The sequence below is a fragment of the Engystomops pustulosus genome, chromosome 4, assembly GCF_040894005.1.
Source record: "Engystomops pustulosus chromosome 4, aEngPut4.maternal, whole genome shotgun sequence".
Classification (NCBI taxonomy): domain Eukaryota; kingdom Metazoa; phylum Chordata; class Amphibia; order Anura; family Leptodactylidae; genus Engystomops; species Engystomops pustulosus.
This window is the reverse complement of record NC_092414.1, coordinates 128320527-128335549: the sequence shown is the minus strand read 5'-3', so window position 1 is coordinate 128335549 and position 15023 is coordinate 128320527. Positions and strand designations below refer to the sequence as shown.

Genomic DNA, 15023 nt, shown 5'->3' with positions numbered 1-15023 from the left:
GTGACATTAAAAACTGACCCTTTTCCTTTAATTTCTGTGAATTTACTGGAGCTTGGTGGTGTGAGATAGTGTCGGTCCCATTAAGAGCCAGGTTATCTCTGTGATCCCATCTAATATATTACATCTGAAAAAACTCTGTGCGGAGTTGAAGGAAATTCATAAGGGCGCTGAAACTGTACTGCCTGGATATGTGGCTCACTGCAGACACTGTTATCTTTCATAATTGAGTTTAGCTTCTTTAAAGGGGTTTTGTACTTTAATATAAACATGTCTCAAGTAACTGAGCATATGTAATGCTCACATTGGCTAATACAAACATTGTTAACCCCTTCTAGACAGGACAGATGAATTTTAAGGTCTATTTATACCATCTGTAGTTGGTGGGTCATGGAGGGAAGGCAAAAACACTATGTGGATTTGGGATAGGATAAAGCATACCTGCAAGGTGACAGTCTGATCAACTGGACTGAACAAGAACCACATTGAATCTCCAGGCTGCTGTGTCAGCTCCAAAAGCATCTGTGAAAAAAACACAATCAATATTCATGCTGTAAGAAAATAATTTTATACTTCAAATATAATTTTTTTTCAAGCCTGCAGTATAAAGTTTGAAAAGAAAAAATTGGAGAAAAAATTATCAAAAGTTGCACTGTATACGCCTGTATCTGAGGCCTTAAATAATATAAGACTAAGACACTGTCAGATATATTATGTATAAATAAAATAGGGGAATAAGTTATAATAATAGGGGAATAAATATAATTCTGTTGCCTTAAAATTTCAAATATAAAAAAGACCCAAAAATTTCAGAGTTGTGATAAAATAAAATATAAAACCAGGCTACTTAATATTTGCCATTTATTACCTTCTTGTGTGGCTGAGGGGTCATTATGCCCCTCGGACACAAACTACCTATGCTCCCCCTATAATTACTGTAACATAGTCCAAGTATAAAAAGTGATGTTTTATGTTGTTTATGTGGATTTCGTTTACATGTTTAGCTAATAGTATAGAGGGCATAATGTATAATGATGGAAACACAAAGCCAAATAAAAATTCACATGTAGTCAATCATTTGAATCCAGTTTTTCTCATGAATACATGCCGTGTCTGAAGCCATTGTAAAAGAAGTCATTAAAGGGAATTAGATGGGACGGCAAGCAGCCACTCATTTTATCACAGCATGAAATCAGAACCTTCATAAAGGGTAACAGTATATCTCACAGATCCTTGTTTTAGAGCTGAAAAAAAATAAATTATAAATCAATATTGCACAAGCTTGGAATATGACTGCACCCACTTAAGGAGGGTTGAATGTCACCTTAGGCTCCTTGTCAATGAAACATGGAAAATGTTAATGAGTTGAAGGTGTGAAATTAGAAATAGTGGCATTAGTTCCTTTTCAAATGGAACGATTGGGTTCCTGTGAAGTTAGGGAGGTCATACATAGGCCATTGGGAGTGAGGTTACCAAATGCCAAGAGTGCCATATTACCATTAATATGTGATCAATCTATCAATGTGATCTCTGTCTTCAATAGGAATCCTGGTAAACCCCACATCTGATGTATGGCTTGTGTCTTTGAGAACCTCTTTCTTCTTATTAAAGTTAGTCAGATGAGTCGTCATGTTTCCTGTATGTTTCCAAATATGATGCAAAAGAAGGAATGAAATGGTAAAGCTGTAAACGTTACATATAGTCTTATTCTCACATTATGGCCGCCAATGGTAAGAACTCAGAGTGTCCCAGTCTTCATGATTCCGAACCAGGTGCGTGACTTGCCCCAATTACCCAGAGATTTTGACCTTTTAGTATTTCTGGCACAACACTCATGCACCAGAATTAAATATATGCAAGATACGACCTGGCTTAGACTTCAGCTTAATCTTCTGCAGTATTCTGGCAGAGGTTATAGTGAATTTAGCAGCTAGGGAGTCTCCGCCCAGCCATAGCTGTTTTTCAAAATATGGTCAAGTTGGGTGAAAAAGTTGCATTTGCCTGGCCGTGAACCAGGAATTGTGACTTCTTAATGCATTGTACGTACAGGTCATGGTAAATTTCACCTGGCACACTGTCTTTGGGAGACATCACTAAATGGGAGATGCTAGTTAAGAACTAGTAACAGGATGCTCCGAAGAATAGGAATTTAACTCTGGGGTTGTCCCACTTACTGGTAAAAAGTGGCAGTGAATGTTGCAACATTAAAAAAAGAAGCTCACAGTTTTTCATTACATGATACTAATTACCCATTATTCCAAATTATTGGCATTGTCTGGTGTTTTGAGGCCTGTGACTCTTAATTTGACTTATGGTGAAAAACATCAAGTACCAATTCAAGCATTGGTACTTGATGTTTCATAAATTCATGGACATTGTGAATGGTGTTAAGAAGCAGTTATTAATGTGCAATTTACTGTATACATACAAAAGCTCTGGCCTAGGAATTGCAAGCTGTCAGTTCAGTATAACATTCTGGTATAACTGTACTAATATATCATATGATCTTCATGTGGGGAATTTATCATACACTGGGCATCATGCACCAGCACATGATGCCGCCCCCCTTGCCCCCCTGCATGCAGCGTATATATCAGAGGCTCTGCTCCTGGGTGATTCTATGCCAGGTCATGACGGGAATAGAATTGTGCTATGGTCTGCACCAGTGCATTAACCATTATCTATTAACTAGGCCTTATAATATGTCACCCTGATCATGTACATGGGACATTTCTACTCCATCGGGGAAGATTTAAAGGAAATCTACTATTTGTTTGTATTGCAAGAGATTTTTGTCTGGGGCTCAAACCCCCCTGCAGTTGCAAGGTGACTTTCGAATTAACCCTATATAGCCAAAAGTGGCTCTCCAGTACCGGGATAAGGGCACACACAAAGACACACTATTCTCTTAGAAAATGCATAATTCCAAACTGTATGAATTCGCAGCCGCATATATAAAACACATAAAATCATCTGCATAGGGGCGTGAAAAGGTGATAAAATACTGCAATGCTATTGGCCATAATGAATATACCAGAACATCCCCTCTAAGACATTCTTCCAAAATTTCGATGAACTATGCACCATTTCTTCCAGAGGCCTTGTTCTCATATAAACCGTATGTTTATACTAATTGTCCTTGTGTAAGCTCTGTATAAGTCACAACATGGCCTTCAAACAGAGAAGCTGCAGAAAAGATAAAGTAGCAATAGTGAGAACATAGTAATTTCTAAACAGTTCACACAAAAGGATGTTAAATCATGAGATGGCTGGACAGTGGTCAGCATAAGACTAAAATGGTGTCTGTAAAGGAATATATCTCTTACAGTATGCATTGTGAACCAGACATACCTTAAGAATGCTGTAGCTACACTGATGCAGAAACATATCTTGTTTAACCCCTGAACCAAGTGGTTTTACTGAAAAAACAAAATTCAGTACCTTGGGAAAGCTGTGTGCAGTCTTCCGTGCATAAAAGAGCTTCCTGAACTGTCCAGACAGGACTAATCAACCTGAAGTGGATCACTCATACACAGCAGCTGGGGGATGGAGCAGCGATTGATTACTTCTGCCTGTCAGGGACAACACAGTGATGACATATTTTCAGCTTATGCTTGGCAGGACAAGGCTGAAGCACTGCATAATTAGGGTAAGTTAGGAGAAGTGTCAGGCCAGCCACAGGAGCTCTAAAGCTTAATTATCATAATTTTATAATTGTTTTTTCAGCAAAACCACTCAGTTCAGGGATTAAACAAGATATGTTTCTTCATCTGTGTCACTACAGCATTCTCAAGGTATGTTTGCTTCATAATGCATAAAAGCAAGTGGTAGATTTCCTTTAATAGTAGTGCCTATCCCCCTCCTGAGCCAATTTATTCGACTATTTAGGATTTCTGAGAAGAAAGCTTTAGATAGTTGTTTGGTTTAGAAACTACATTTAGTGGTAGCCAAGAAAGCCATTTTATGGTATAAAGAAGGTTTCATACAACAAATAACCGCTACACATTTTATATAAAATCACAGTGTCTGAGGAAATTTACTTAACACTATGGGGCTCATTTACTAAGGGTCCGAATCGCGCAACTTTTGTCGGGTTTCCCGAATATTTCCAATTTGCGGTGAATTGCCCCAGGATTTTGGCGCACACAATCGGATTGTGGCGCATCACCGCCGGCTTTCACGTGACAGAAATGAGGGGGCGTGGCTGTCGGAAAACCTGACGGATTCGTAAAAAATGCGGAATTTTAAAAAAATTTGTGTTGCAAGAATAGCACTCACATACACCGGGACGAAGAAGGTGAACTCCGGCGGACCTTGGCGTGGCATCGACACCTAGTGGATATCAGGCGCACGGACCATAGTGAATCCTGGCAGACCCGAATCAGCGTCGGACAACTCGCCGCGGGATCGCAAATGGACCCGGTAAGTAAATGAGCCCCTTTGTAACTGTCTAGTCCACCTTTTCTACCTCCTATTAGTTGGATTCTTTGGTCATGCCAACTTTCCATAATACTGCAAATAACTAACTATCATAGGTAGGCTTTGCCCCCTTTTCCATGCAAATTGTCTAATAATCACCTAAACTAGTTTATATACAGTATGTATTGTAAAACACACTAGACAGTGTTTTATAAAGAGATTAGTCCAGGATTGCCATGCAATTTCCTCAGTATTTCTTCACCTAAAGTGTATCTGAAATGTAGCACTTTTTGCGCTTACATATGATGCATGTGGTATGTAGAATGAGTTTGTATAACAGTGTTGTAACACCCCTTTGTGACATGGACACAGCATGATATCATTATAAAGCAGTATTTAGACACATAACTGCACACACTAACATATAGCATGACATCAGCTCCAGTGTATTATGCATGTAATGTGCTTTGCATGTCTATTTAAATGAATAATTGCACAAATATTATAAGGTTTTGGTTGTCTGAGTTCTTTGCTGTGCATTTTTACAAACCGCTTGCAAAAAAACAAAACAAAGGCTTCCTTCATTTTTAACTTACATTTTTTAAGTTGCCTTGAAATCTTGCCCATGCATTTCCATTAATCCTATTAGCTCCTAGTGTATCTTTCTGGAAACTGCTGATGTAAAACGTTAGAAAGAATTTCAATACGTATTTCAATAGGAAAAAAAAAACAGAAGATATATGAATGTGTCAGTGTGGAAATGATCAAACACAGAAACGGTGTATTAACTTCAGACTCAGATTAATACAAAGTTCCTGCATTCTTTATCTACCTGCATTACCAAGGTTTCAAGCATGAATCTGTAATGCGTTTTGGTAATGCAGATATAGAAAATATTTTTTCAAAGTGAATCCAGAGTGATTAGTCACCGACTATCTGCATTCTGGCTGCTAAATTGTTTACTAGAGGTAGGAAAATGATGGAAAAGTAATGTGACCATGTGGCATCTTTTTCTTGTATCTTCAAAGTTTTTAAACATTTTAAATATCATCAATATAAGTTATGGGTTATATATGGAACCGCAGATGAGTCAAAATCAACTAATCTGAGATATTTGCAGTTGGGGCAATAAATAGACATCGTAGGAAAGATGTGTTCTTAAGTAATTTGCACCAAACAAAACCGTCTGGGCCACATTTATCAAGGCTTTTAGCAATTTTTCAGGCACTTTTAACTCTAGTATGACTAGTCTTTTTTGTCTTTTGGATTTCCCTATAAATATTATTTCCATTACATGTAAATACATATTGTTTGTTTATGGCCAAAATATACATTTTTTGACCATGAGATTCAATTGGAGGCATTCATCATTTGTACGCCAGTTTTCTGGTTTGCAAGGCATGAAAAAGTTGCAATTTCTAGTGCATGAACAGGATATTGCCACTTTTCCCCGATTCACCACCTTCATGTTACTTTATTCTGTGCCAGGATACTAACCCAGTTTATAGGTGAAATCTAATACAGGACCTGGCATAGGATTCCATTCAGCACACGATCGGTGGAGCACAGTCTTAATACATTCCCCCACTGACTTATAAGCATACTATGCATGGATTTGGGTACTTCAGTCCTCATAGTTTTGTTCCCAAAGTGTAAATCTGAGCCTACTGATTAGTTTTCTGATGAAAATTAGTTCCATGGCGCTTTACAAATCATGGGGTACATGTACAAATAAAACAAGACATGGTGAGATAAAGCAATATAAAGTAGGACCCTGGTCACAAGAGCTTACTATCTATTAAAGCAGTAAAGTAGCACAGTATTAATAATATAGTGTTATTTCTATTGCAACAAGACCAATGCCCTTACCAGTATAGTAGCAACTCAACTGCACATCAGTATGGCTCATATCTAATTGATATTCTTTTTTCTAAATATCCACCCATTTACACTTAGATCGTGTACAAGTTGTGCTGCTGCTATGGGATCCCATTATAGTAGTAACAGTAACCATGGCTAGTTACTAATTATAAGCCCACAGTGATGTCTTTCACGCTTCCTTCATTCATCAATCATCCTGTTTAAGGAATTAGCAGGACTCCCTCTCCTAGGAGTCATGTCAGGATTTACTGTACATCATCATAAAACTATATATCACAAATCTCAAATTCTGCACCTAATATCATAAAAATTGTTGTTTAAAAGGGGTTGTTTTTAAAATTGTTGGGGCAGGCTGGGGAAAAAAGTTGAACTCACCTCATCCTGCTCCTCTGTCTCGCCAGAAGCTGGGCTTAGTTTAGCTCCTGGCAGGCCAAGGTGGCCGGCCATGCTCACCTGTCCCTATTCTAAGCACTGTATCAGGGGCTGACATATGGGGATGGGTGGGTGTGTTCAGCCACTTTGACGGGCAGGTAGCTGAACTCAGCTTTTCAAAATGCCCTTCCCCCAACACAATTTTAAAAAGTGTTGGACAACTCTTTTAACCAATAATGTTGATAAATAATATCTCAATAATCAAGTTACAACTCCTCTGTACTCTGTGAGCGATTTCTGGATCCTATTCATAACATTTTTTATTACCATGCTTAGTTTAGCTAGGAGGACTACAGACTTACCGGTACTTATCTTGTGTGATCTGTGTTCTAGTACATATGAGACTACATTTCCTATATAATTTTTATCTATGCTTCAGTTTAAAATCTATAGATCGTAATTCCGAACTCTGAATATAACACTGTAGAATCATAACCTCCATCTCTTGAGGTTAATACTTGATGAAGCTGTCTTACATTGGCTGAGACAGGGAGAGACATCTGATCTGCCCTAGTCTTCGACTGTACTTGTGTGACTACCAAAAAGAATCATGTGTTTGGGAATTCACACATCTGCAAGACTTGTTAAGATTTCACTAGGGTCATATCCAGAGCTGTTTTTCCAGGGCTTTTTCGAAGAAAGCCTTTCTTTCACTATAGTGATCCTGTTGAGAAGTAGGTGAACCTACAGAGAGCTGAAAGAAGAACTCCATTCTCATATCAAATATACAAATATTTCACAATATATTGAAATGGACTGTATAAAATGTTTATGAACTATTACAAATATAGGTTTCCAAGGTGACTTGAGTTCTTCCTAGTAGCAAGATGGGAACTTGGGAAAGGAAGAGATGTAGAGCAATGGGGATAAAATCTAAGGATAAGATGAGCTCTATGGAGAGTGAGAACCTCCATATATACTACTATTCATATTTCATATATGCTGAACATAAAAGTCAGAATTTTTATGTGAAGGGTTAAACTGACAGATAAGGATTATTTTCTTTATTAAAATGTAGCTTTTTTTATATTGTTTAGATATACAGTGCCTTGCGAAAGTATTTGCCCCTTTGAACTTATCTACCTTTTGCCACATTTCAGGCTTCAAACATAAATATATAAAATTGTACATTTTTTTGTGAAGAATCAACAACAAGTGGGACACAATTGTGAAGTGGAACAAAATTTATTGGATATTTTAAAATTTTGTAAGAAAAAAGTGGGGCGTGCAATATTATTCGGCCCCTTTACTTTCAGTGCAGCAAACTGACTCCAGAAGTTCAGTGAGGATCTCTAAATGATCCAATGTTGTCCTAAATGACTGATGACCTGTGTGGATTAAAGACGGATTTAGATACAAAAAGATTTCACAAACTTTAAACATCCCAAGGAGCACTGTGCGAGCGATCATATTGAAATGGAAGGACCACTGCAAATCTAACAAGACCCGGCCGTCCCTCTAAACTTTCATCTCAAACAAGGAAAAGACTGATCAGAGGTGCAGCCAGGACCCCAATGATCCCTCTGGCCTTTATGGAAGAGTGGGAAACACCAAACATGTGGAAGAAGGTGCTCTGCTCAGATGAAACCAAAATTGAACTTTCTGGCCACAATGCCAAACAAAATGTTTGGCGTATAAGAAACAAAGCTCATCACCCTGAACACACCATCCCCACTGTCACACATGGTGGTAGTAGCATCGTGGTTTGGATCTGCTTTTCTTCAGCAAAGACAGGGAAGAAGGTTAAAATTGATGGAAAGATGGATGGAGCCAGGTACAGGACCATTATGGAAGAAAACCTGTTGGAGTTTGCAAGAGATTTATCTTCCAACAAGACAATGATCCATAACATAAAGCAAAATCTACAATGGAATGGTTCACAATTAAATGTATCCAGGTGTTAGAATGGCCAAGTCAAAGTCCAGACCTGAATCCAATTGAGAATCTGTGGAAAGAGCTGAAAACTGCTGTTCACAAACGCTCTCTATCCAACCTCACTGAGCTCAAAGGAAGAATGAGCAAGAATTTCAGTCTCTAGATGTGCAAAACTGATAGAAACGTATCCCAAGCGACTTGCAGCTGTAAACGCAGCAAAAGGTGGCGCTGTAAAGTATTAACTTAAAGGGGTATTCTCACGAAGACAAGTTTCTTAAAAATACTCAGGAAAACAAAATAACACGCTTTTTAATCCACTAAAAAAATACATAATTTGCAGGATATAATTCCAACCTGTACCTATACAATGTCAGAAGCCAAATGAAACTGTATACCCCACAGAACTAGATGAATCATAATGTGTCTGCCCTACACTGAGCAGCCTAGAGAGTGATAAAAGCTAAAATAGTAATAAAACTGAGTAAATTTGTAAAGTAAGGGGTTAAAATGATCTTTATTGTGTAAACATGGCTAGGGGATTAAAATATGAGAATTTTCTTGCATGGGAAAACCCCTTTAAGGGGACCAAATGATATTGCGCGCGACACTTTTCAGTTTATTATATTTTACAAAAGTGTAAAATATCTAATAAATTTCATTCCACTTCACACTTGTGTCGAATTGGTTGTTGATTCATACAACTTTATATCTTTCAGTTTGAAGCCTAAAATGTAGCAAATGGTAAAAAAGTTCAAAGGGTCCGAATACTTTCGCAAGGCACTGTATATATATATATATATATATATAGAGAGAGAGCTAAAAACATGATGGACCAGTGGTTTCATGCTCCAATTTGTACAAATCTGCCAAGGACCACATTCAAAAATAAATAAAAAGAACATGTAACAAGCAATAACTTGTTGGCCTTTAAGTGGCATCATAATTTCATTTTATTAAAACCTTACATCTCGGAATAGTTTTCCATCTGCTATACCTTGAGGATGGTTTTCCTTTGAGGGCTTGGATTACATTACAGCAATACTTCTTTTTCCATAGTCACATCAGTGACCCACATGGTTCATTAAATGCCCATTAAACCCATCATGAAGTGAAGACGGCGTAGTATACTCCTGATTTACTGCGCATGGGCAAGTAAGCCAGGTTGTGCTGCTCCAAATTCATAGAAGCAATGTGCAGGCACTGAGAACAGATCATCAGACTCTTTGGCAGTTCATCGGTGTGTTTGTTTCTCAAATCCACCCTTCCACACTGGCAACATCACTCGCCATGAGTGCTGTCTGCATATAAATCATTGTGGTGCATGTCACCACCATTCATGGGGAGGAACATTGCTCAAAGATTATGGGGAGGGTGAGCACTGCCAGGACTTAAATGCCGCTGGCATTTAACTGGTTAACAACTCCAACCGTGGGAGTTACTGGTGGAGGTTCGAGTCTGAGCAAAGTTTGGCCAAACACAAACTTTGTTGGGTCCGCTCATCCCTTCCAGTCATATGAATGGGATTTGTTTAAATACTTTCACTGCTGGTTAGAACCCGCCATAAAGCTGTTGCTGCTGTACATATGGTTTGAATAAGTACTTGTTTCAAGACCAAATATATATATGGCTTTGTTCTGTTTTTTTATAAAAAAAAATTAAAACATATTCATTTGTAATTTTAAAAAAACACAGTGCATGTAACAATTTGTGTAATTTATAATCCAGACAAATAAGTAAATATTTACCATAACACAATAGATGAAGAAATAACTAGACAGACTGTACAGTAACTTACTGGGATACATATAGTTAAGGGAATAGAATTGACTGCCATCTACAGCAGTGCTGTAAGAAACATAATATCTTGACTTTCCTCATTCCAGCTTATCTGTACAGCTACAGGTGTCTATATTGCTTTGCATCTGAAATGTGACTTAATGCATGTGCTTTTCCCATTTTGTGGACACTTTTGGTGACCTTACCAATGCAGTTAATGGAGACACATATTCGTAGCTTGTATTGTTATCATCCTGAGCAATGTAATTTTATGTTTAGTGAGGCATGCTCCAGTCAGAATAGGCAGGAAATTTGTGTCATATGAAATGTACTTTAGAATCCATTTTTTTTTCTACTGGACTAAGGGAAGTTAGCTGTAGAGTACCTAAAAATGTATTCTAAAAAGAGGTTTTCAATATAGATAAAGTATATGTACACTCGTATACAACTTGCCAACATTTGGCTAGCTGGCTCCAGTAAAGAACCGCCATGCAGATGTTAAGGGCTAGTCCACCTGGTTTTTAGGTATAATTAACATTTATTGGAGAAAGGTTACAAAAATCAGTACAAACAGGAGATGGCATAATAGTCCCGACCACGCAGGGTCAGGTGCGACAATGATATGCTCATATGGGGATGAGAGTCAAAGGGTAAATCAGCAAAGAGTGAAGCTCCCCGTTGCCATCTCGGGCAAAGTAACTACTATAACATAAACAAGTTAACAAAAGATAAATATAAAAACACTCACACGAATATAAAGAAAAGGGGAATTGGGGGGAGGGGTAAGAAAGGGGAGGAAAGAGGGGGGACACATACATAAGGGATAGGTTTTTGAACGTAGTGGGAGCTACTATACGTTTCGTTTATGACAGGAGGAGATCATGAAATCCCTGAGAGTCCAGAAAAGCATCCCAAGAGGCCCAAGTTGTGTTCGTCTTATTAGGGTCTACTGAATCGTTGGCCACCAGTTCCTCCATCCTCCGGATAAAACCGAGCTCCTGAACCCACTCCACTATGGTAGGAGGTTGTGGGCTTTTCCAATGCCTGGGAATTACTGACCGGGCTGCAGTCAAAAAGTGACGAAGGAGACCCTTCTTGATGGAGGAGATAGCTTTACTCTCGATTATTCCTGGTACTATCTGAGGAGAAGGGGTGGCCGTCTTGCCAGTGACCTGATGATAAGTGTCAAAGATTTTGTTCCAGAATGGTTGAAGGGCTGTACAGCTCCACCAGATATGGAGTAAGGTACCCACCTCCGCACCGCAGCGCCAGCACACATCAGAGACTTCGGGGAAAATTCTGTGGAGCCGAGAGGGGCATCTATACCATCTGGACAGTATTTTATAGTTCTTCTCTTGAGCGCTGCAGGGCAGCGGCATCTTGTGCGAGAATAGGAAGGCCTTGTCTAACTCAGCGTCTGTAATTTCGACAGAGAGGGCTTCCTCCCATGCACCAATGTAATTTGGCCTATCAGGAGTGGCATTTTCCAACAATAAGCTGTATATGGTGGAAAGTACATGTGATGGTGGAGAGGACAATCTAAATAATGCTTCCAGGGCCGTGGGGGACGATCCAAATGAGGTGTGTTCTGGGTCAGCCATTACGTAAGATGTCAGTTGCCTGTGCTCTAGCCAGGACAGTGAGGAGTCAGGATGGGAGGCCCGCAATGACCCCAGGGGGGGACGGCATTGCCCTCGACAATCTGACCCAGGCGAACGTCGGAAGAAGCCTCCCAACAGAGAAACCTCTGCCTGCCCACGCCAGGTGGGAAGGCAGGATTGTGAAATAGTGGGGTCAGCGGGCCTCTCATCCTAAGCAGGGTATTCATGTTCATCAGTCTGTCCCATGCAAAGAAAAAGTATGGGGAAAATAGAGAATGATTAAAGTCCGAGGGTCTAGAATCAGCTGGGATCCAGGGAAGATAACGTAACGTGGGGTAGGTTAAATCAAGTTCTAATTCAACCCACTGTTTAGAGTCAGCGTTATACGTCCAGTCAACCAGTCTTTGAATAATAGCCGCCGTATGATATAACCTTGGATCGGGAAGTCCCACCCCCCCCCTGGCTTTTGTACGTGTCAATACAGAGAAGCTTATGCGGCTAGATCCGCCACCCCAGATAAACCTCCGAAAGGCCGTACGTAAAGTCGTAAAAAAGGAGCTCGGGGGTCGGATCGGTAGCGTCTGATATAGATACAGGAGTCGGGGCATAGTGTCCATTTTAAGAACGTTTATGCGGCCGAACCAGGAGAGGTGGCGGCTTTGGTGTTGGCCGAGGTCTCTAACTGTTCGGTCCAGGAGTGGTTTGTAATTTAGGGCATACAGTGATGATAGGTCCGCCGAGATATTAATTCCCAAATAGCAAATATGAGAGTTTTTCCATTTAAAGGGAAATTGAGAGGCCAGGTGGAGCCCCTCAGTCCCTGGGAGGGAGACATTCAAGATTTCTGATTTGGAGAGGTTGACCTTAAAATTACTAAGGGAACCAAATTTCCTAAATTCTTCCAGGACATTAGGGAGAGTGATTCTGGGCTGGGAAACATAGAGGAGAAGGTCGTCAGCGTATAGTGCCATCTTATACTGTCGAGATCCCACCTGGAGACCGTGTACACTGGGGTTTCGACGAAGGGCGACAGCCAGATGTTCCATGACTATAACATATAAGAGAGGAGATAACGGACAGCCCTGCCTGGTGCCGTTTTTAATGCTGAAGGAGTCCGACATAATGCCGTTGGTTCGGACCTGGGCCGTGGGGGCAGAGTAAAGTGCCTGCACCAAGCCCAGGAAACGGGGACCTATGCCCAATTGTCTCAACGAAGCCCAAAGGAAACCCCAGTGCACACGGTCAAACGCCTTCTCTGCGTCCACCGAGAACAAACACATCTGCTGCCTGGTTGACTTGGCCTTGGAAATGAGGAGCAGGGTTTTGTTAGTGTTATCGCGGGCTTCCCTCCCCTGGATGAAACCGACCTGGTCATTGTGTACGATAGCTGGAAGCAAGGGTCCCAGTCGATTGGCCATAAGTTTGGAAAGTATCTTTATGTCCATGTTAATGATGGATATTGGCCGGTAGTTGGAGCAAATGGTATGGTCTTTGCCAGGCTTGGGGATTACGGATATGGAGGCCTGTAGTGACTGGGGCGGGAGAGGGACCTGAGAGGAGATACAGTTAAACGTACGTGTCAGGAATGGGACTATCTCAGTCCTCAGGGTCTTATAAAAGCGGGGGGTGAAACCGTCGGGGCCAGGGGATTTACCTGCTGGGGTAGCTTTAATGGCCTCCATTACCTCTGGTTCAGAGAAGTCCGCTTCTAGGCCTTCGCGGCCTTCACTAGTCAATCTGGGAAGGGCCGTCTCTTTAACGTATGCCCGAATTCTCTCCATTTCCCTGGCCCCGGCCGGTTCAGATAACTGGTCCTGAAGGTTATATAGCTCCTTATAGTACTTCTGGAAAACAGAGTTAATGCTGTTGGGGTCATGAGTCAACCTGTCCGCATGGTCTTTAACGTGTGGAATGTAAGTGCCAGTCATGCGGGGGTGGAGGTATCTGGCGAGGGGTTTCCCACATTTATTGGAGTATTCATAGAAGAAGCGTTTATTCCTATCTCGGGAGCTTAAGTATTTCTGATTCAGTAACTCCCTCAGCTCCTCTCGAGTATTTAATAGTTCATTCAGAACCTCCTGGGACCCTCCATTTTTGTGATCCAATTCTAGGGCATTTATTTTGGACAGGAGTAGTAGGGTTTTGGCCGATCTCTCTCGCTTCAGACGGGCCCCATGCTTAAGAAATACTAATTGGAGCATACCCTTAAGGGTCTCCCACTGTACCGGGAGAGACGGCTGCTGTCCCGAATGGGTAGTGAAGAACTCGGCAATCTGCTTGCGAATGTCAGCAAGACAGACAGAGTCTTTTAGCAAATTGTCGTTAAGGCGCCACCGCCACGGTGAGGCACGAGGGCCCGGAATATCCAAAGCGAGAGAGATCGGCGCGTGGTCAGACCACAAGGAGGGGGCAATGGAGGCCTCTGGCTTCCAGGTAAGGGCATGGTGGCTTAGGAAAAACATATCTAATCGGCTGTAGGATCGGTGCGCTGGGGAGTAGTAGGTATAGTCACGGGATTGTGGGTGGAGGATTCTCCAGACGTCCACCAGTTGTGATTCCCCAAGGGATTTCTGTAATTTCCGCATTTGGGCTGGGGCCAGGGAAGGCCGCACTACTGAACAGTCGACCGAGGGGTCGAGCGGGAAATTGAAGTCCCCCCCCAGAACAACTATGCCCTCTGAAAAATCCCGTAATCGGGACAGAATTTTGCGGCATGCTCTAATCTGGTCTTTATTGGGAAGGTACACCGAGGCCAGTGTGAGCAGTTGGCCCCATATTCTTATTTTTACAAAAATGAATCTGCCCTCTGGGTCGGTTTGGGAGTCTATAACTTCATGAAGTAAGCGTTTATGGATAGCAATAGATACCCCCCTCGATTTGGCCCCCGCATGAGTGCTATGGAACCAGGATGAGTAATATCTGTCCCTAAGCACTGGAATGCTATTGGTGCGGAAGTGGGTCTCCTGTAAGAAGAGAAGGTCAGCCCGAAGCTTGTGCATGCGGAACAAGACCTGGCTACGCTTCTGGGGAATATTCAGGCCC

General features: G+C 41.2%; 1 protein-coding gene across 1 annotated transcript in view; it reads left to right on the top strand.

The window, feature by feature from the left end:
* Window positions 1-15023, top strand: part of GATA3 (GATA binding protein 3) — a 72639-nt gene that overhangs the window by 962 nt on the left and 56654 nt on the right. The gene's annotated exons all lie outside the window — the stretch shown is intronic.